Source organism: Aulonocara stuartgranti (genome assembly GCF_965226115.1).
Source record: "Aulonocara stuartgranti genome assembly, chromosome: 7".
NCBI lineage: Eukaryota > Metazoa > Chordata > Actinopteri > Cichliformes > Cichlidae > Aulonocara > Aulonocara stuartgranti.
The window spans coordinates 58,411,394-58,434,480 of NC_138945.1; the positions used below are offsets into that span (position 1 = coordinate 58,411,394).

At 40.0% G+C, this 23,087-nt stretch overlaps 1 protein-coding gene across 1 annotated transcript in view; it reads right to left on the minus strand.

The window, feature by feature from the left end:
- lysmd4 (LysM, putative peptidoglycan-binding, domain containing 4) overlaps window positions 1-23,087 on the minus strand; it is a 199,531-nt gene that overhangs the window by 133,282 nt on the left and 43,162 nt on the right. The window lies entirely within an intron of this gene.

Genomic DNA, 23,087 nt, shown 5'->3' on the forward strand with positions numbered 1-23,087 from the left:
TTTTTGAGCCATTACTTGTGTAAAGTATTTTCCCAAAAGACAAGGACACAGGCAACAGGTAATACTGAACTAAATGTAAAACCTCAACCTTTTTAATTTTTACCTAAACCGTGTGCACAAAACTCTGGAGGGATCTATGCTAACGTAGAATCCATTCAGGACGCCTGCTACTGCTGTTTGCTCGGTTTTTTTTAATTTTTTTATGGGAGATCATTTTCAGGCTTCAAGTAGCACCATTATACCAATATTTCACATTCTAGACATTGTTTTAGGTGTATTTGACCAAAAGTTTGACTGAAAATTCACATGCAAGCTTTTTTTCAAGGCTGTGGTATTTGCCCGCAAACAATACCTTTCAGCTAGCTAAAACAGAATATTATGCTATCACCGAGCAACATGGCTAATGCCTTTCACACAGCTTTGTCTCAACTCCAAAGAGCCACAGAAGTAAAAGCTAATAACAATAATTGAAACAATCTTTGAAAAAACGACTTACCAAGCATGGCAAACAACTCAAATATGTAGAGCAAAATGTTCTGAAACGGCTTCACTTCAGCTTCGATTGGAGCCTATGGTGCTGGGGGCGGAGTCTGTGAATTTACTCTATTGGTGTCATAGCCCCTGTAGGAGTTCAGAGTTAAGAGGTCAAGAGTTAATGTTTCCATTGTAACACCTCCAGATTTGACATAGAAACACTCATTTTTAACACTCGATTTTAACTACTATTATTTTACACCTCAGAGTTACATTAAAAGAATGTGACTCTACTTAGAGTAAAATTAACTCTACTTTTGCAAGAAGACTCTTAACACCAAAACATTTAACACTTTTGAATTTGCTGTGTACCGAACCGAAAGCACTGTATCGAACGGTTCAATATCGATACGAGTATCGTTGCACCCCTAGTAATTTGTGTGTGACACTGGTCCTAGATTATAAAAAGTGAGATTCTAGTCTAGAACTCTTATTTAATAGATATGTATGTTTTTGAGTTGCTGCAGTACAGTTTATGGATGTAACTTACTAACCAAAGTTGTGAGTGACAAACAAACACCATTAACAGTGTTAGAAGCAAACGGGAAGTTTGTTTGCTAGTTTCCATTTTAAGATGTTTTATCTTTGTATGTATGTTCTAACTGAGGGATTTCTTAAAAAAAAAAAAGAGAGAGAGAGAGAGAGAAGCAATTGTTGTTGTACATCTCTCTTGGAAGGATTCTATGACCATTTCCAAACAGAATGAAGTCTGTCAGTGAGAAAGAGCACTCAAAAGTCTTCCTTAGTTCTGAGAAATCACACACAAAAAACACCTGAGCGCTATCTCAGATGTTACTGGTCACTTAGGATGTTAAATGTTGCAATATTGCATCTGAAAAAACCACAAGAGTCATGAAACAACTGGAGATGTCTGGTTAGAAGTCACTGTGCCACAACTGGCGAAAACCAAACGCACCCTACAACAAGCGCCACCACCGTCAAGCACAGTGGTGGCAGTGTGAAGATTTGGATTTGCCTTGCAGGACTTTGCGGCACCTTGCAATCATTTACTTGACCATGAACTCCTCTGTATACTAAGGTATTCGAGAGTCAAGTAAAGCCATCTCTCCAAAACTGGGTCATGCAACAGAACAGTGATCCCAAGCACAGCAGCATTGCTATGGTGGGACTGTAACAGAGTTATAAACAAATGGTCACAAATCTCAGTTCAAAAAAAATACACGCATATCCTCAATGCCATATAAACATTAGTTAGGCAAATGCCAGTCTTTCACTTTATTTAGTAGGTCATAACTTATTTGTCTATAGGCAGACCATGTTCCTCATTTGAAGGTAATCAATGCTTTTAAATCGTTTTCATTTAATTTCATTGTAACTCAGTCAATTTTCCTGCCCATATAAATGATCTGAAATCACAGTTATTCTAAAATTCTTATTTTGTTTTGACTGAACAGTGTTTTTTATTTTTAAATGATATAACATTCAGAAATCCCTCTTTCATTCCCTTGCATGATGACATGAGGCTTTATAAGAACAGAATGAAAGAGTAAAGCTTCATCTGTCTCTAATGTGAAGACGTCTGTGATAAAACAATCTCAAGATCCAGTGGTAAGATGCTGACAAGAGCATGAGGTCTACATACCTAAATCCAGCCTAAGAAGATAGATGGTGATGGGTTTTGCTAGCAGAGATAGGCTTTACCATTGTGACATTCTTCTTGCTTGGTGATGGGATGCTAAACGCTTCGTTGTATTCTCAAGCACAACAAGCTGAAAAACTAAGAAAAACAAATCCTTATCCCTGCAAAGCTCTACTGAAGACAGACATTAGTGCATGAAACTTTAAAACTGCTGTTGTTTCAAAGCACTAAATAAGATAAGGAACATGAGAAGCTGAGAGAAGAACTGTGTCAGCATTTTATACAGTAAATGTATCCGCAGCTAACGGTGGGACCTCCCGTGATGTATGAATGCTTATTGACCTAACGGGTGTGACGGTAGTGACTTCCTGTTGAGCTTATGAGGTTTCCAGATCCCCCGAGATGAATTTGTACAAGACTGACTGAAAGAAAACAAGATAGTAATCCTTGGCTTAGACTATTAAACAAAGGGAAGGACTAAAACTGTGTTTAATTCTGTGCTGAAATTAATATTTCTGATGTATTTTCTTTTTATTCAGCCACAGCTTTTATAACACTAAGTAATGTTTGCACTAAGCATGTCATCTATGAGACATCAGCAAGTTTGTATATTAGTGTTATGCCTAGGAAATCTAACCTAGATATAAAGCCATATCAAATTTGAGCATTTCGGTCACTTATCTGTCTCTTAGATTAAGCAAACAGGCATGCTGTGTGTTTATCTCTGAACAGCCAAGAAAACCAGTTTTGACTTTTTTGTCAGCTTGTGACCCACTACTCATCAGACTGACCCAGTCCATCAACAAAATGTCACCAAAGACAAATAAAAAAACAAAAGAAATGAACCCTCATTTGAATAAGGATAATATCATAATAGTGGAAGGCTGAGTAGTCTATAAGATTCTGTTGGAGAGATTTCTATTGTAGCTGAACCTGATGTCAAAATGCCATGAGAGGTGTGCCCCTACCAGGTCAGTATGCTTCTGAGGTCGGGGCTTTTGCCCCGGCCTGGGCTCCAGGCCACACTGACTCCAGAGTGGGCCTGGCACTGCTGTCAAGCACACATCATGTGAAACTGCAAAGCTGAACCAGTATAACAGGGTTAAACTGATTAGCAATGCACTTGTGTTCAGTGGGTCACAGTTTGAAGAACAAAAGTGACATTAAAGGATCTATATTTCTCTCTTGGTTCCCTAATGCCATCACTTCTCTTATCATACAAAAGTCTGCTCGGCACCCCTGACAGATAGGTGCCATTTTTCTATTCAGTTTAGCCTTTTCTTTCCCTTTTCTGTGAATATCCCAAATCCCCTGCAACCCTGAGCCCGGTCTTCAAATTCTTAACCTCATGTCTTCCCCCTGTCAATACACGGACTCTTCTTTTCACTTTTAACTCGCGCTTTCTGGCTTGTACTCAAACTTCTGCTCTGTCTTTCAGTTTCCTTCTCACTTTCACCCACACTCATCCCTGGGAAATGTAGATCTTTTCCTGACAAGTTCCTCGAGAAGCAAAGCCTCTGGAGATCATCAGCAGAGCTCTGCCAAAAAAATGCGTGGGAATAGCCGGGATGGGAAGGGGAAGGGACTTTTAATTGTTTTTCTTTTTTCTTTTTTTCGTCTTCTTCTTCTTCTTCTGGAATTAGTCACTGGGAAAAAAATCTGTGATTGTTCCTTTATTTACTTTACAGTGAGTAAGGATTTAAACTGTGGGTGGCAGCAACTGCTTAAATGGGAAACTCAATAAAATAATACTCCAAGGTAACTCTAGCACTAATGTTTGGAAATTTTCTGCATGTGATACAAATTATGCATATTAATTCTGTTTTGTATGATATAAATCAAGCTACTTTGAAGAGTGAAAATTATGTACTGCCTTTGTTTATGCACTCAGTAACCTCTCTGTATCAACAGCTGGAATAACAAGTGCTGTATTTTGGTGTTCATTAAGAGCTCACTCAGATGATTTCCTGACTGGAGGCATTTGGAAGTTCAGCTCTGGGGTTGAGGGCGGGAGAGTACTAAAAAAGGAACACATACATCTAGAAACCTGGATGCAATTTTTATCCAGAGAAAGGCTAAAATATTATTAATTATTGTCAACACTGCATTCAGATCTGTGTTAGTAAACAATATGGTATTAGTGGCATTCATAATAAATTGCGAGTAAGTGAATTTAATTTTAATCTGCTCTTGTCTACTGTACTGCGGGTTGGTTTTGGTTCAGTTCAGTTAAATGTTACCTCTTATAGCGTGTAGGGGTGAAGAACTGATGCGTATCTGCAAAGAAAAGGCAGTGCAATATTGACACAATTGACTGTTACAAAAACCGGGGGAAAACTGGCATCACATGGCGAAAACAGCTCAGGGCCATTTCTTTGTAGACTGACAATAAAATGTGGTTTTAAGCCTTTTGTTACACATAAATACAAAATATTGTTTATAATACTAATAAGAAGATTTTAAGTTTAAAAATTGGGCTTGTTTGTGAAGAAATCACAAATGTTGAAGATGATATCAAACCTGCAAAGACTTTGGAAAATAGTTTGTTTGCTGAGCTGTTGCACAATGTCAGTTACCATCTTTCCTCACTGATGGACATAAGAAGGCTTCCATTGTTCAAGCACAATAAGCCGCCTTTCTTAAAGCAGATAAGCATAACAAAGTAAAAGTAGGGGGCCGTCAAACGTCCAATACCAGAAGTGTCCAAGTGACACTATTTGCATATTAGCCATTCTCATACAGAGAACAGCTGAATAAGTTGTATTGATTAAAGTGGTCTTCTGACAGTTACTTGGATTTACCCTTTTGTGATGCTGTATTATTGCAAATTAAAATAATTTAAAGAATAATAATAGTAATGGAACTGCTTAGCAATGAAAGCAAGGATTCAATGTTTGGACTGAAGTGTTCATCTCCTCATTTTGTTATGAAAGTATTAAATGACCATGTCAGGATTAGCTCCTTGTTGGTAGAGCTCTACGTTTCCATCAGGACTATTTAGGTTTCAATAAATCACAAGCAAATCAGGGTGCACACATTTGCCTCATTAAGTTACTCACTTTATTGTCTTTACATTGCATGAGGAGTTGCAATTGGCTGGATTGGTATTTCTATTACTGAAACGCTACAGGGGGCTGATTGCCAGCAGTGCTCCAAAGCTAACAAGTGGCTAATGTAAAACAAAGTAAGTGATGTAAACCGCACAACTAGATATTCTTACAGTATTTTCAATTGTACGTGGAGGAGGAGTGGGGGTGGGTTGGCGGTGGGGGTGGGGGTGGGGAGTCCACATGTGGATGGTGGCAGGCTGCAGGGTGCAGACGTCTAAACTAGTGTCTGGGATATGAATTGCTGCTCCACAGGAAGCAGGCTGGCTGGTTTGTTTAGCTGGATGTGATTTCGAGTGGCAGGAGGGGGTGTTGCCTGATCATATGAAACACAATGGGGCATACTTTCTGAACACGACCATTAGGCAATAATGACGTGGCTCAAGTCCAAGCCATTTGCTGTCCATGTCTGCAGATTAAGATATGCCCCTCCATGTATTAATCAAATAGTGGCCTCTGTGTGAGGGCAGTGTGTGAGTACATGTTTCTGAAGAAATTTTTCTTGATTTTAACCAGAGAGAAAAACAGAAAATACTCATTTAAAATTGTGCAACTGAAAGACATTAACCGTAAATTGTTGCGGCTAATGATTACCTCGGTTTAGGAGGGTTTTTTGTTGTTGTTGTTTTTTCCATAAAAGTCCCGATTCATTTTTGCACAAGCGACCATTGCCCTCAGCCTAACTTGCACCATAATAACGTCCCTCGTGTGCAGTCCTATAAACATTTGACTAAATACTCTATTAACATATTGAACAAACAGAAAAAAGACAAAGAAACCCAGGAGTATCCTATTGCAGGAAATAACTAGTCTCATTTTCTCTGTAACTGATTCCAGGAAAGGAGCTACATGAGAGAAAGAAGTCAAGCAGTGGGATTTAGAACACTGAACAAGATGGATTCTTCCAAATTCTAATTGGAGAACAGTTGATTTAATTGGTATCCATTTGGCTGACAAAAGAAAGCAAGAGTAGTGGGCAGGAAGGAATGCCTCTGGGGCCGATGTGAACATGAAGTGGCTCTGCTCAACGCTCAGGGACGGATCACTTCCAAAGACAAACCGTGGGAGCTGGCAGGACAGATTGCAGTGGGAGGGAAGGAGGGATAGAGGGACGGAGGGAGGTGGGGGGGGGACCAAAATTCATGGTAGAGTGAGGAGCTTTCAATGGAGAGGCATCTTTATTTGGAGAGGGAGGCATTTTAGACACAAAACTGAACTCCCACTATGGGCAGTAATGTGTAATGTGATGCTCACCCCGAGCTGAGAGAAGTGGATGTGTTTCAGCGGGTCTTGTAAACGCAAGCCTCGGTGACAGACACGTCTAAGTTATAGTGACCAAAACAAACTGTTTGATTCACAATGGCATGAACGTGGCAATATTTGCAACCCTAACTAATTGGAGATGGATAGAAGGATGTAAATCATTTCTAAAAGTTTGGATTAAAGCCCCGTAGCCTTGTGGTCTTCAAATTAAAGCCATGAATTACATCATATTTCTGGAATGTTTGAAGGTCAGTCAATAATAATCTCTTTACAGATGTTGTAATGGGAGTCATTATAGGACAAGGGTGGCCTTCACAATAACCTATCAGAAACGCGGTTTTGTTTTTATGTCAAGACCTAATCATTAAGCCCCCTTGCTTTGTGTGTTGTCTGCGGAAAAAATGAAGTCCGAGGTGTGTTGTACTGTAGCTTGCACAGAGCACAGGGGGAACCCAGGTGTTGGAGTGTTTTTACTGCCTCTGTAGAGAGGAAGGGTGGGAGAGCAAGGGCAGATGACCTGGAGGGGGTTCAGAGGCAGGGGCTGTGCTTAGGAGACCTTCACAGCCTGCCTCAGGGGGATACAGCCACTGCTTATCTCTTCCTACACTTTTACTTCTTTTTTATCCTCTTCCACAGTACTGCTTTCATTTCCCTTTCCTCTCAGTTTAGGAGGACGGCTACGCCGGCATTATTTCCTACCAACGCCAGCCATTGTATTATCTGCTGACAAGCATTTTCTAAGAGTGGAAATGCTCCTTTCTTCTCTTCTACAGCAAATATTTGAACCTGGCTTGATTGTAAATGTAGCTGTGAAGTGCTCCGGGATTAGCATGTCTTTAATCATTTATTGAGGGTTGGCCAATTTGGAGCACAACACACACGTATACATCCACAGACAAGACACCTCTACAAAGACACCGTATTATCACGATGACATTAATGGTTCCATACAAGACTTCTTTTCTTGTATTTAGTTTGAAAGCCCGGTTACAGCGGCCCTTTCCCCGTTGTGACTACAGTATGTTTTAATCCTCCTACAGTATATGACAGGCTTGCCCTCACCTTGCCCAGCACTTAAAGAAGCAATCTTTCAAAAAGTCCCCCTTAAAGCCTATGTGAATGTGCGTCCGTTCAGAGGAGAGTGCAGTATGCTGATGGGGAATGGGCCCATTCCTGATGTAAATGAAGAGATGCATATCAGTGTTAATCCATTGCTTTGTAGTCACAGCCATACCCAAAGTCTGTCTAATTTCCCTCACACTCCCTTTTGCAGCCAGAAGTGTATCGATCGGCAGTAATTGAAGTGTACTTGATAATCCGTAAGGCAACAGGGGAGAGGGAGACCCTCAACTCTCACATCGATGCACACAGAATGGGGCTGTGGGGTTGTGTGTATTTGAGTGTGAGTGTGTGGTGCAAGGGGGGCTCTCTAATGTATGGGCGGGTAAGGCAACACCCCCCTCGCGGCTTCTTCTCAGCTGATTAAACTCATTGAGAGCCAGACAAGTGGAACAAATAGATATAAAGGTTTGCCTGGCAGCTTACAGCCATTCAGATTTCTTCATTGAAATGGCAAGCACCACATCTACATGGCCTGCTTTATGCCAACATTAAGGAACTGGAGAGCTTGTTTTTAAAATGAACCCTACATTACGGACTGCACTCACTAAGACGTCTCAGGTGGAAACTTTAAGAACATGAACAGACACATTTACTTTTGGGCCAATTAAAAGTGCAGTGCACAATCAAGTATAATGCTGATGATTTCTCTTTTAGAAGAAACAACAGGCTGAAAGCACCATGTGCTATTGCGACATTAGCCAGTCAGGCTTTTCTTTTAGAATCTTGGTTTGGTTTAACTAGGACCAAATCTTAATTTGCTTTAGCAATCAATTAAAAAAAAATATTAATGCAAAAATATACTTCTTGCTTCAAATTATCATAAAATTTCTTAATGTTACATATTTGCCTGTTTTTCTGTGCTTATTTTTTTTGTTTGTTATCTGAAGGAACATCTGGTGTTACATTTGAAGAATCGATGAAAGACAATAAACATTGTTTTCTTATAATTTTTGAAAACTACATTCAGATTCAGGCCCATTTTGGTTTTAAGCTCCAATCTAACTTGTTATATTAACACTTTTGAAAGTATCTGCAAAAGTATTATTATGACACATATATCGTGTGGCCTAATTCAACATCATATGATGCAAAAATGTTAATGCTGTGCAATTCTTTTTGTTTCCAAGTTGTGATGCAAGTGGAACACAACTACATTATTAGCAACCCTTGACACCAACCCTTGACTTGTATAACTATGCATGTGACAAATAAAGAACCTTGAACACCAAGAAAAACAGCTCCCGAGACTGATGAGTGATGATGATCTCGGAGCGGCTGGGGAAAGATGGTTGGTGGGACAATAAAGGGCATGCAGATTAAAGATGATTAAGAAAATGTGTCATCTGTAAATGTTATGAGATGATTCTGAGATATTAAGGGTTGTTATATTTTTACAGTGATGATTATAACTATGATGTCTGGTTACATAATGATGGTTTTCCTCTCTATAATTATCTTAATTGAGGCTACAGGAAAATACAGTATATGTGGAGAACGCTAGGTTTTCCACAGTGTTGTGATATACAGCTCCTACATAAGCACATCAAGTGTATGGTATAAAAGATGCAAAATAGCAGATATTTAATTGCTATAAGCTGGGTGACGAGATGATGTGAAAGAAAAGGGCTTAAGCTTTTGTCGAAAGCTTGTTTATAACTTCTCGATAGCACCTGTTCAGTCACACAAGGATGTCTTCCTGGTTCCTGGTTTTAAAATGTTATCGCTCTTTTTATAGACAGGAGAGAAAATACCACATTATACTGTACCAGTTTTATTACAAAAAATATATAATTAAAATCCAAAAAAAAAATATCATTTAAAAATATCTGCATGAAAATTTAAATTGTCAGCTATGTTTTACCTTTAGCATTATAGTGATGAAACTATAACATGACAGTCATAGTTTGGACATTCATTATTAATGAAAGAATGTGTTTGGACTTAACCTTTCTGAGGCTAGGGTTATACTTTCTCCATTTGTATGCAATGGTCCACTAGGGTCCAAGTGACTTGAATTTCCTCACCAGAGGGTATACATGGGGCTCTGTTCTGATGTCCTTGTACCCTCTAATTTGTTTTGACCCTGTGGACTTGTGTGTAGCCCACTACGCTACAAATGCACAACCTGCGCATGCGCTAAACGACCAAGATGGTCAGGGATGTTAAAGCGAGGCTGCTACCCACATCTGTTAAGATCAGATCAATTAACAATCATCTGTACAATAATTGGGGAAGAGAAAATAGACAGACTTTGGACTAAGGAGAATTCATGTTTTTGTAGTCACTAACGTGCCGTTTATGATCTGAATGTACCCTCCAGGTCATCTAGAAAGCAATAAGATAACTACATGTCTGTAGTGTCCGCACTTGTCTGCAGCTATCTGTGTATACACCCGCAAGGGAGTAAAAATCCCAGCCAAAGCCTTTACACCCAAACCTCACACAACTGAACCTCTGTGCCCTGCATGACATACACACACCTGGTTGCACACACACACACACACACACACACACACACACACACCTATACACAGAGGGAGAGGGAGAGAAATGTTTCACCGAGTGTCTCACCCTGCAGAGAAAATAAGAAATAACCATAACTCCTTCCACTGCCAACCTGCCCTGCATGACCCCTGTTTTAAGTGGGTAGCAGGTAATTGCTGAGGCGGTGTTACCCATCAGCCTACAAGTCCATGTGTGCCTTATGTGTCATCTCTATTTATTATATTCTGCACGCTCCCTGGGCCTTGGTAATCAATTTCACAAGGATACAGGGCTGATATCAGCTGCCGCGCACATTATGAGGCGAGCCCTCCTCTTATCAAGTGCAGAATTGCCGGCTAGAGGTCATGAACAGATAAACAGGGATGTAACACAACTCCCCCACTCACCTGCCCCCCAGTGAACATGAAGGTGGGAAGGTGATGTTGTGAGGGGGGCACAAAGAACAAAACACCCAGCAAGGAAGAGGTTGTGACCCTTGTAAGGTGCCTCTTGTTACGCCCGACCTTCAGAATTTCATCATCAGTGCCTCTGTCTGCTTAATAATTCGGAAGCTCCTGTCTCATCTCTCTCTTGAGTCAGCGTATGTGGGTGTGTGCATGTTTGTGTGCGTTGGGGTTATGAGGCCCGCAGACACCTTCTCTCTGATTATCTCCAAGCACTCTTTCCAGACCTTTATAGACCAACCACAACTCCATCAATCATTTGCCCTGCTGTCTTACTCTTCAGCCTGACCCATGTCCCACCTCACCACTGCTGGGCTAATATTATCTAAAGCTGTGGCTGTGGTGGTATGCACCCAAAAAATAAAATAAATAAATAAATCCTTCCAAAAATTTGGGGTTTAAAATATACAAATGTTCAAAAGGAAAAGAATCAGAGGCAATCAAATTGAATTTAGTATTGCATTACATCCTTTTCCCTTCATAATGTCAAACTGGCTGTTGAAGAATTAGGCACCCAGAGTTGGTGAGAGAATTAAGAATCTATGTTTAAACATGCTTTCAGCTCTAAAGGAGAGATGTCAGACTAAGAAAGTGTTTATAGAGATCATTTGTGGTCAGTGGACAAGGCGTGCAGCAGTAGAAATGTCATGCAGTTGCATCAGCCTTAGTAAACATTAATTATGAGTCCATCTTTGTTTACTCATCCCCACACCCCTCTCTGGCAGCTGTGCATATTTGCCAAGAGGATTGGATCTCCATGTCACTATTTTGGAGATATGCCTTTACTATCGACCTTGTGTATTTGAGAAAAGATGTTATTATTAATCGCTAAACGGGTCAGCACTGCGATTTTTAGAGCTGACATAGTAAGTAAGGGAAACTTGCTGATAAAATATTTTATTGTTCACTCTTGTGTTTTCCATGACAAAGTTGCACTCTGGTCACCTGCCTTTTGTTGTAGACATGTGTCTGGTTCCCTCAACCTGCCCCTGCTGCACAGCTGACCTTGTGCAGCCTTTCCAGGCCAAAGACTTGATGAGTGTTTTTTTTAGCCCATCCCCCAACATCCCTCGGCATGTGCACTGCACATCCGCTCTGTCATTAAACCCTCCACCCGTGGCTTTAGGACCCACCATATGGTGCAGCTAGTGGAGTGTTGCAAGAAAGGCTCGGCTTTGGTCATAATCTGATGAATCTTTCACAGAAAAGAGGTTTTCTATGATGACATCACAACCAATCGCCTGGATGGCTATCTGCCCTGGTGTGTTTGTGTGTGTATATTATCTCAGTGTGTGTGTGTGTTGACATGTGTATGCACATGTGTGCAACTTGCATACTTTGTTTGTTCTGCACTCTTATCACACAGTGAAAGTGACAAATTAAGATGAGTGACAGAAAACCTTAAGAAACATGTTTATTACTGCATACTTACTAAGTACTTACTATGAATAAGTTGCAATACATTTATTTACGCTATTTGCTTTAAAATATAAATATATATTTTCAATAATTTTTCATGTGACCACATATTTATACATTTATATTTGTTGTAACTTTAAAAACTTTAAAATATACTAAATATTTTTAAAGTCCTGGTACCTTGTGCAAGATGAAAGGTTGCCCTTGGAGTCGTTAGAGGCATGTTCAATAGCAGCGCGAACAATAGTTGCCAGTTTCACAGTTAAGACATGACCAGTTGTCTGGCAACATGTTTAGTATGCAGCAAGCAGAGCGTATCACACACAAAGATGGAAGAGATTTTCTGTGGTTCACACAATCCGAAACAAGCTATCAATTCCCTGACATAAGAGTGAATGGATATCGCTGGTGTTCAGGCGATGCTATCGACGCACACATACTAAATCCACGAAGGAAGCAAGACGGTGAGGTTTCTGCTCATCTAGCCTTAGAGAAAACTGTGTAAATGAAAATCGTGATTGTCGTCAAGTTATCGTGTGTCAGAGATGTGTGTATGTGTCTGAAAAGCGAGAGGTGTTTGTTATATAATGTGTCTAGTTTTGGGAAGGTCACATAGTGACATCCCTAGACTGACAGATGTGCACATTAGAAAAAAAAAACCTGTTCAAATTCAGTAAATCTGGTATTTTATAGGCCATGGTGCTGTGTTATCCAGTTGATGTCAGGTCATGTCGGTTATTATCTGGGCGGTGTTTTGTCATTATTATTACTGTTTATAGCGACCTACTGACCCAAAAAGGCAGAAAACCAAATGTGGTCACAAAGCATAAGCTCATTTCCCTTCGGAAATTTGAATGAGTGTAATATCAGAGGAAGCTTAAGGACAGAGAAACGTTCCCTCGTAATTTGAAAGTGTACAATTAATCCGAATTCCATCAGACTGCATTGCTAACTGAAACATTAAGCTATGAAAATATATGTGCTTTACCATTTCCTAAAGATTGCTAATGATTTCATGTGTTGTAGTTTCAAGTTTGCCTTGGATAAAGTTCATAGAGTCCATCCACATGTTTTTAAAAAAAAACAAAACATACTAGCATTTAGTCTAATAGGCCTAGAGACCTCTTGGCTTTCTCATTTAGCTGTTCTGTGTATGCCAAAGTAAGGGGCAAAAGGGTAACATGGGGCCTTAAGCAGTAATTTCACCAGCCTGAAGTGTAATGCAGATGGGAATTATTAATTTGTATCTGCTTTGCTTCACTTTTACCACTTACTGAAGAGGGGAAAAGTGTCATTCTATTCAATTTTTGTGTTTCTGAAGTCTCTGGTCTCGAGCAAAGCCTTGTCCAGGGTCGTGAGTGTTAAATGTCAAGCCTTGTAGTGAGCTGTCAAAGAACAGAATAGGCCTGGGATGATTGATGACTAGAGAGTCTGAAACCAAAACCTCCCAATTGCAAATGCTACCTTGCGTCAGTCTTCTTACCCCCCCCCCCTTTTTTTTTTTTCTCACTCCTAATAGTTGCTTGCTACAGGGCCAGGCCGGCTCCCACATGCACGCACATTCACATACCAAAAGTGTCTTCTCTGTGCACAGCCAGGTTGCTTTGTATGTATGTGGGTACGTCTCTTGCCAAGTCTCTAAATGTTTAATCCCGCAAAAGAAAAGTAAACCACTGCTTTCCTTTCAGCAGGTTTCCGTTTTTTTCTTAACTTAGACTCTGACATTTGTAGCAATGGGAAGTTGGCAGAATTCGGAGGGAAGTAAGTTAGACAATAACTGAATGTACTGGAGAACTATGATGACAAGATTATTAATGGCTCAGGCTACACCATATTTAGCCCCATGCATATTCAGTGGAACCATACAGATGGGCTTCTGGCTGTGAAAAGTTTTCTGATCTCTGCTATAGGGTCAAACAGTCTATACTTCAACATTGCAGTGATATACATACTGCAGATAAGTTAGATTAACACACATGTAAAATAATGTTACTTTGAGTGATATAGCAAATGATTCTCCTAATGTGCCATTTACATTCAAATTATATTTAAACGCCGCTCACTGGATCTTAAAAAGCTTAATAAAATTAAATCTAATCAAATAGAAAGACAAATCATGCGCTTTAATGCCAATCATTGCCTGAGGATACTCACATGTTCAGTGCAATTATTCTATATTGATAGCACATGGAATCTAATACAGCGCAAATATTTAGGCCTGTTAGTGTGTGACAGCTTTAACAAGGAGCACTTCTGATGAAGATATCTCCCTGAACACAGAAATGATCAAAGACTGTCATAGCATTACAATAGTTCCATTTGTCTGCCTTGGCAGGGACATACATCCTGCTTACCGGATGGTTAATCAGAGACTCCCTCTATCATCTTCATCAGGATTGCCTGTGGTTTCGGACAATGTGTAAAAATGTGCTCACATTTCTTCATCTGCCACTCTGCCGCTGCCACTCACTTGTCCCCCAGATGCTATCTCTTCTCAAAGCACTGTCTATTATTTAGCACATCAACAAATTATTTTCTTCTCTTTTTTTTTATTTCAAACCTCAGCACACTAATTACAATTTATCAAAGCCTTATTCTCTGTGGGGGGAAATGCAGGAAGTATAAAGCACCGATTTCGACGTGGCAATTGTTGTCGTGGAGGCATATGCTACTCCTACACATGCCAGTCTCAAGTCCCCTATTAAAGCAAGCATCATTTCACTCACCTGAAGCAGAGAGCAAAGAGGCTGTGAAATCACAGCATCTGAAGAGCTCAGCACCTGCCAGTCTGACCTGCAGTGACAGGCCACGCTCCTCTTGCCCACATTAATAACACAGATAAACATAAAGCTAAATACCAGGCCATGCTCTGTTAACTTTTATGTGGTTAAGAATGATTGGCTTTTTGCTTCACTACACCACAGGGATCAAAGTACCCTGGAAGGATATCAGAGCGTTAGTCTCCCAGTAGAAATCCAGCTCTGTTCCTTTTACCTTCCATGCATATATAATTGTCAGTGTTCCACCTCAGCACTGCCTACAACCTCTGTGGACATGTCACACACAATATTGTGTGATATGTACTTAGCTAGCTTGGCAGGGCTCTGCAGTGGGACTGTTTGACTAAGCATGCAGCACGTATATAAATGAGTTCTAGGTGTAGACCTACTATAGCTTTGCAAGATATAATCAATACTTGCCCTTTTTAATGACAAATGCTGCAATAACTTTTCATAGCAGCTAAGCTAGAGTTGAAATAACTCTCTTATATTGCTGTGCAGTTATTATATCTTTGATATTATTTCAGTCTCCCATATGATTAAATGGTTTTTATGTTTTGTTTTCAAAATTACAGTAGCCTGTAGAAACACTTACCTCACTAATATTAATCCATGTTTGCTTGAAAGCATAATTCACAAATAATTTTGTCTGTTAATGCAGCATTATTTATTTATTTTTCCCACAAATAGTTCTACCAAATCACCATATTTCAGAGCTTGACATTTAAAAGGGTGGAATTGAAGGTCGTTAAGAGGCAGGGGATGTGGGCAGACGTCTGCAACTGTTTGTTTACCATACCACTCATTGGTGTCGGACTTCCTGACATTCTTGTACCTTATCTTCACTATTCTGAAGTCTGCAAACTGGTGCCAGTTAACATGGGGGATGTGTGTGGGGTCTGCTTCCGTGGCACTGTGTTGCACTCGCACCGGGACTGAATCCAAAAGAGCCAGGCTTGTGCTTTTGAGGAGTCGGGGTCAGGAGAGATTAACCCATGTGATCTGGCAGTGCTAGGAGAAATCTGACTTGAGTTTGGAGCAGAGGTGCTGCAGAGGGCAGTGCAGGCCGGAACAGGTTCAGCCCTTGCTCTCTTATCTCCGGGCCCCACTGTCGACAAAACTGCCATGGTCAAAGAGTGCTGAGAGTGGTGTAAAAAACCTGTTTACATTTCAAGGAGGTCAAGGACTTGAGGACAGATAACTATTAACAGCGTAATGCCACCGTCATTCAAAAGGCTGCCTGGATGCTGGGGTCCAAGCAGACTTTGTTAAGCCGAGCAACGAATTGAAAAGTGAAACTTTGGCAAAAAGTCATTTAATATGTCAGATAATGAGAAACAGAAACACACGTACAATTTGAGAGTGGGAGCACACACAGTTTGTGCAGTATGCTTAGGCTTCTGCTACCTATGTATACATGTTCTTTAATGTCTATAGATATAGATATTAAACACATGTGATGTATAGCATGGTGATCTTAAGGCCTTAAAGTATGCTTTTATACACCCACTGAACCAAAATGAGGAAATGAATTTTGTAAAACAAGCAAACAAAACGTACATAACAAAGTAATGACTCATAGTTCATCCCAAATAGCTAGAAGAAATTAAAAATGCATCCCAAACAAGCTCTCAGGTCTCAGGAGGATATTTAAGACCTGTGATCAGACCTTTATTTCTGCATTTCCCTGCAAGTAACATCACTGTCAGGTTTCCTGCCTCCTCCGGAGTGAATTGGATCTCTGTAACAAACTCACTGAGGAAATTAACAGCAGTCACAGGGAGGAAATTGTCATTTCTCCAGATCTTTCTTATATTAACCTGCAGGATTAGAGCAGAGTAAAACTGCAGTAGATGGCAGCGAGGACTAATATTTTTTCACCGTGTTTCCAGTGGCTGACAGCTAGGACTGACATCTCCCCTAAAGATTTGGTGACCTCTATTCTTGCCCAAACCTGTCTAAACATACTATCTTCACATTGTTCCAGGGGTTAGCAATGTGAAGCAGCTGTTTCCCTGTATATGTATTCAGTCTGAGCTTCTCCCTACAACAATGCCCCACTCCCCTTTTTCCTTTCTCCCTCTACTTCTTACTCACACAGATAGAAACCCATGCTTACGTCCTCCTTTCAATCAGAATGCGTTGTTTGCTGACGTATGGCCACTAGAGAAAAATTGCTTCAGTCAGATGTAATTGTGGCCCAGTCATTGAAGCGTGTTTATAAATGTAAAAGAGTGAAGGGAACTGAAATGTTAGGATGAAACCCATATCTTAGAAGATATTTATGGCTTATCTATCCATTTATTATATCAGTTTACATCCATATAGTTATATATGGTTACCTATATGGTAACCATATATAACATACCTATATGGATGTAACAATAACCATAATAACACCTCTTATAGTTGTTCTTTGTGCTAAATACGTTTACCATGTTTTGCTACATTGTGTTTCACACTGTGTGGTTTTTATTTTCTGTTGCAATCCAGCATGAATTCATATTAAATGCGACTGCATCCATCAGCACCTCCCTGGCAGCGTGGTTGTCTGGCTCTCGATGTTTAATCTATTAAAGTGCACCCTTGCCTTTTTTTTCCCTGACATTGAGAATCTGAAAACTGGCTTTGAGCGGACATCATGTTTGAGCATCAGACTTCCATTGACATAGGCATATTCATATCATCCTGTCTTATTAATGGCATGACTTTACAGTTATTGAACTGTTGTTGCTGTTTGCTGGGGGGGGTTTTTAATCTCTCTCTGTTAAAATAACACTGGCACTGTTAACAGTTGAGTGGTAACAGTGAGACGCCGCTGCCCAACACCAGAACACGAGCTTGTATTTATTGCATACAGTAGTAAAAGTAGAGGTAATATTCTGCAAATGTTTGCCAAGGCAATTATCTATTGTGTTTTATCAGTGATGTTGTTAAAAAGGTTTGGAGCTAAATGCAGTCAGAAAATTACATGCGCTCCACTGCAATCAAGCTCATGATTGTAAATACATAGATACAATAATGTAAATTACGAGAAGGAGATAAAACTTAATTCCCTAACACGTAGTTCTCACATGGGTTCATGCAACTGAGGATGATCACACTAATAATAATAATGACAGAATGCTTTTCATATAGCTAGGGCATATTATACATACTGACCTTGTACTCACCTCAGAAAAAGATTATTCTCTGTTATTTAAGGTGAGTGATACTCTTAACTTTCTCAAAAATATCTTGTGTTGTCTAATGATAATGGTGATGATGACTTCTAATCACCAAAAAGTCTAAAAGAAACTTGACCTTTTCTATTTAGCCATCTCTTTAACGTATAATTGCAAACACGGGACATTTAAAACTCAAAACTCTCCTGATTCCTCTTTGCATTATGCTACTTTTGAACCCTTTCCATCTTGAGTAAGAAGGAACAACTGCAAGTGACGTGATTAGCCTAAGCAATGCTGTAACAAGAAGTGAAAAGAAAGCGGCAGTAGCTGGTACTTTAAAGTGTCAGAGTCTTTGTAGCAATGACTAGTTTATGATGCTGATGTCAAGCATCACACTCAATGAGGCCTTTGTCCTAGGCTGAGACCAGGGCAGTGGGAAAACTGCCCACTCTTAGTCGGCAGGCCCATCCATCTTTCCATGAGGCCTTCCCGTCCCCTTTGCACCAAAACTCTTGTGTATTAAAGATCTCTTGGGTTAATGCGCTGGAAAATTGGCTTGCATTTTTATTGGTGGAGTCCAGCTAAATGAAAGAAAAACAACTCATGGAGGGTAGAGAAGGACGAGAAAAATATCTGGAGGAATCATTGTAGAGGGCAGAGCCTCAAGACTTGTTTCCTGCAACTTCGATAAAAGAGAACCTTGTGTCTGACATGCCAGAGATGATATTGAGCTCGGGCCGAGTATAGCTCCATCCATTTATCATTACCGTCATAACCAGTGGTTGTTACTGCTGAAGTATTGACCTGGGCCCAATGTGTGTAATAGGTCATTAGAGATAAATCTGAAGAGAACACCAGTGATGACTGAGACTATAGAACACACATTTTGCGATTGGGGAGTCTGGAACATTTGTGTAATCATAAAGCATCTGTAAAAGATTTGAAAACTATTATCAAATTAGCTTATTTTCATAGTATGACTCAGTATCAAAATAGGCTTTGTCTTTCAGAAGTGAAGTAGTGGTTCACCACTTATTGATGGGTAGAAATCTTTGTATGCAAAACACAAAAACCCTCAGGTAGTGGAAATTATTGCATGGGACCTCGAAAAGTCATTCTCTGTGAACAGTGTTTATCATTGCATTCACAAATACAAGTTTAAAGCCTAATGATGCAAAGAAATATTGCTCTGTGGTTGGATGAATGAAAATTTCATAATCTTCCTGGAAATCATAAACCTGCCTTCCTTGAGGTTAAAGATGAGCGGGACCATCCAACCAGTTATCAGCACACACAAACCACACACTTTGTGAAGGGACTAAAGATGCTGAATGACATATGCATCCAGCCAAAGTCTTATTGGACTGGTCTTTCTTAGCACTCAAAGCACTCTTTTTTGTGTATTCATATAGCACTTTATACGCTTATAGTACTTTTGTCTGTTATCACATACTCACACACCAGTGGATGCACCTGGGAGGTTCAGCATCTTATCCAAGGACAAGCAGGGGATTGAACCACTGACTTTCTGATTAATAGACAGCCTGCTCCCACCTAATGAGCACTGGCTGCACTCTTTTAAGAAGATGCTTTGCTTATTTCAGCAAGTTAGTGCCCAATACAGATACTGTACACATTCCAGTCTCTTGGTTATGAAGTAAAACAGTCAGTTAGGTGCATTATGAAACAGAAAGCACAACAAAGGTGTGTTGCAGCTGTTGCACAGCTGAAATCATTTATCAAGAAAAAACCTACAGCAATTAATCTCTTTAATTAATAACTGATTACAGTGACGCAACACAAATGAAAATGTGCCTTGTTCCCACCCTCATTAAATTCAACACAGTGGAAGTTATTGCATTCAAAAGCAATTTCAGTAAAAAAAAATATTGCAAAAAAATATCTGTTCTATTTTGAATGTAATAAATATAAAATTATAAATTTAATATATGTTTAAAATTATTGTCATATCTATTTTTGCACAACATCACAACTTTTTTATTGCTTTCTGTCTTTCTTTCTTTTTTTTTACCCCAGTAATAAGTTTACCTCTGTGGGTCTTACTGACACATGCAGGCTGCCTGTGTCACCCGCTCATTCTTTTTGATGACAGAGCTTAAGTTAAACCTCAGCATGGAACACATCAGTGCGATCAATGAGTGTTGAGTGACTGACCTACTGGACACGTTTATGGGTGTGGGAGGCTAATTAGGAACCACTTCCCAGGCTTGGAAAGACAAGCCCTCAGAACAGCTGCTGGTCAGCACTGGACTCCTGTCCTTGGGTCAAGTAGGTGGCAGCTCATCACGGACAGTGACACAGCTATAGGTCTAGAGAGGCCAATTTACTTAATGGCTAGCCTTGGGGCTGGGGACACCCAGTATTTCTTTCACTTGGACACTTGTAGATGACAGTGCAAGAGCCAAAATGATCCATTTGATCACAGCTGGTCTCTTAGGAGAAGCATGACCGGAGCCATTTTAGTGGGGACTCTTTTGTCTTTAAAAGTAAATTTAATGAAGTGGTCTATTTAAAGTTCGCTTGGCAAGCTATTTCGCAATTGTTTGCTCTCATTTAATGATCATTAAGCAATTTAATGTTTAAACGCACTGTAATAATTCAAGGTAAAATGCATTTTGCAAAAGGCTTTATTCCAAACATAATCACTGACATCAGCAGTAATAACTTTCTTTTGCTTTTTCCTTCCAGATTATGCCCCTAGGGGTCAAAATACTTTAGTCCCAGGCGTCTCTTAACACACAGATGTTACAGTAACACAGGCAGGAAATCATGCCTAAACATCACCTTTGACCCCACATGTCAGCTGATCTACCATCACTTCTTTTGAAATAGACTCTCAACTTCTATAAATTACCAGATTTTCCCACCAAGTCCCTCCATTCATTTTGTCTGGCTCCAGTCATTTTCTACTACAGACCCTGCGGTCAACTAATAGTGATTGCACAGTTGCTGAAAATCTGTCCCCTTGGGTTCACAGAGGTCAGAGGGCTCACACCAGGGTCAGAGCCTGTCTTTATGTCTCTTCCCACCAAAGGCTTTGTGATGAATAGAGAGCCCCAGGAAACAAAAGCTTTCAGCAAAGACAAGCAACTTCGCTCAATACATCAGCACCTCCACTCACTGCTGCCTCCCTGGTAAAAACACACTTTGTAACTGAGATAATATGAGATTGAGGAGGAGCAAAATCCACAGAGACATTGAAAGCGAGCAAAGACGAGAAGTGAAGACCGGAGAAAATGAATCATTTGATATTCAGTCCACATTTGGCATTGAAACGGTAAAAAGATAAAATGCAGGCACGAAACAGAAATTGCTCTGAACATATAAAACTTCAAACTTGCAGATGTTGAGGTACACTTTATCATTTCCATAACCACCTTTGGTGCACTAACGTATCGTTCCAACTAAATAAAAGATGGGCCGTTTTCCCCTTTTGGAAAGAAACATTTCCTTATGGTGCCACATGTCATACGTCTCTTTTAGCTTCTTCAACACCTTTCCTTTATCAACTTGTTTATCCTATGTTTGCTTTTGGCCCCTGTAAACCGAATCAGCAAACTAATAACCAGGCTGGTTTCAAAGCTCCTGCTTTGTTCCATTCTCCTCTTATAATGTGTTGCAGATTCCAGAGGTTGAAACTGGCAGCAAGATTTTAAGCAAATGGCATTTGGTTAAAGGTCAGATTTGAGGGGGGGCAGTAGGTGAAAGGTTGAATAACTCCAAGGAAGGTAGTGACCAAGCCTCATGGGAGATGTTTTAGACCTTGCTGTGGGCAAGTACCACAGCTGCTTAATTATTAAAAATCTGAATTTAAGGTGTTGTAACCTTTATATTCAAAGTTATTTAAAATGGTTACTTGCAAAATGTTTGCTCAGTTGCAATTAGATGTTTTTATGGGATATGGATGACTACACATATATGGGCCTACGTCAAATTAGTTTACTGTTATTACCCACTTTTTCACAATAAGTGGTGGTAAAAGTTTGCAGAAAGTATCACAGTCCTGAGTTCAAACTGCAGGTGTGTAAAATGGAACATGCACTTTTCTTCTAAATTAGGCACTGAAGGGCTTTGGGAGAGTGGTAGGGAAATTAGTGGAATAACTGGTTGATTCTAACCAGATGATTGCTTCAGTTGGACACCAGAGAGTTTTCATTAGGTCTCTAATTTACAAGCCTCCCTCTGCATTCCAGCACATGGATCAACTGCCCCAGGTCTTAAAGACCTCCTGTAGCCTTTGGCCCTTGCAAAACTTGTTGCCAGAGCAATGGACTCTGAAATTTACAAATTGCATCACAGCCAAGTTAAACTTCAAGTTTTAAAAGAATCTGCAATTTAGTATTATCTCCATGTAGCTGTGATATGCACGATAAATATCATTAGCTGGTAAAGACATCCTCATCAGGCAACTATGTATGTGACCATTATAAACTATATACTGCCTAGCCATTAAACCTCTGCTGCTGGACTTTACTGCAGAGGTCACCCTTAAAAAGTTAAAACCTTCACCCTTGTGGCCTCCTGTTTTTCTTGTTTTTACGTAAAAGTGGCACAAAGCATCTTTGTTTCTTTAATTTCGTCCAAATACTTCTGATTAAAAAATACAGGGTGTGAATCACGACTGATAAAACTTTTATGTTAGCCCCAGAGTGCAATGCAGAGCCCACGCCTGCCACCAATGTACACTACATATGTTCTATTTATTTATAGACTGAAATATGTGCACCCACTGTCAGCTTTTTCCAAGGGCACACACACTATTCCTCCAACTTGAACATCACCCTGGGTCGCTCTAATAGCTGATGACATATAAGCCTTCAGCTGCAGTTCAGGATGTTTTTCCCCTTAAAAGTTCACTTTGATAAATGAACCCGAGACTTGTGCCCCACTGACACTGCGGTGCGGGAGAGATCTTTGCAATGTGATCTTGCACAAAAACAAATGATATAAATTTCAAATTCATCCTAAGGAACTTTCTAAAGTAAACCACCATTTTTCCTGCAATTATGGTGTTTGTAAACACCGGGATGGATGCAGACAGACTATGTGCTTGCGCTAATGATGTTGTAGGAAGGGAGGGAACACTATGGGAGGCCCCATGCTGCTGCTTAACTCTCTCTTAGCTG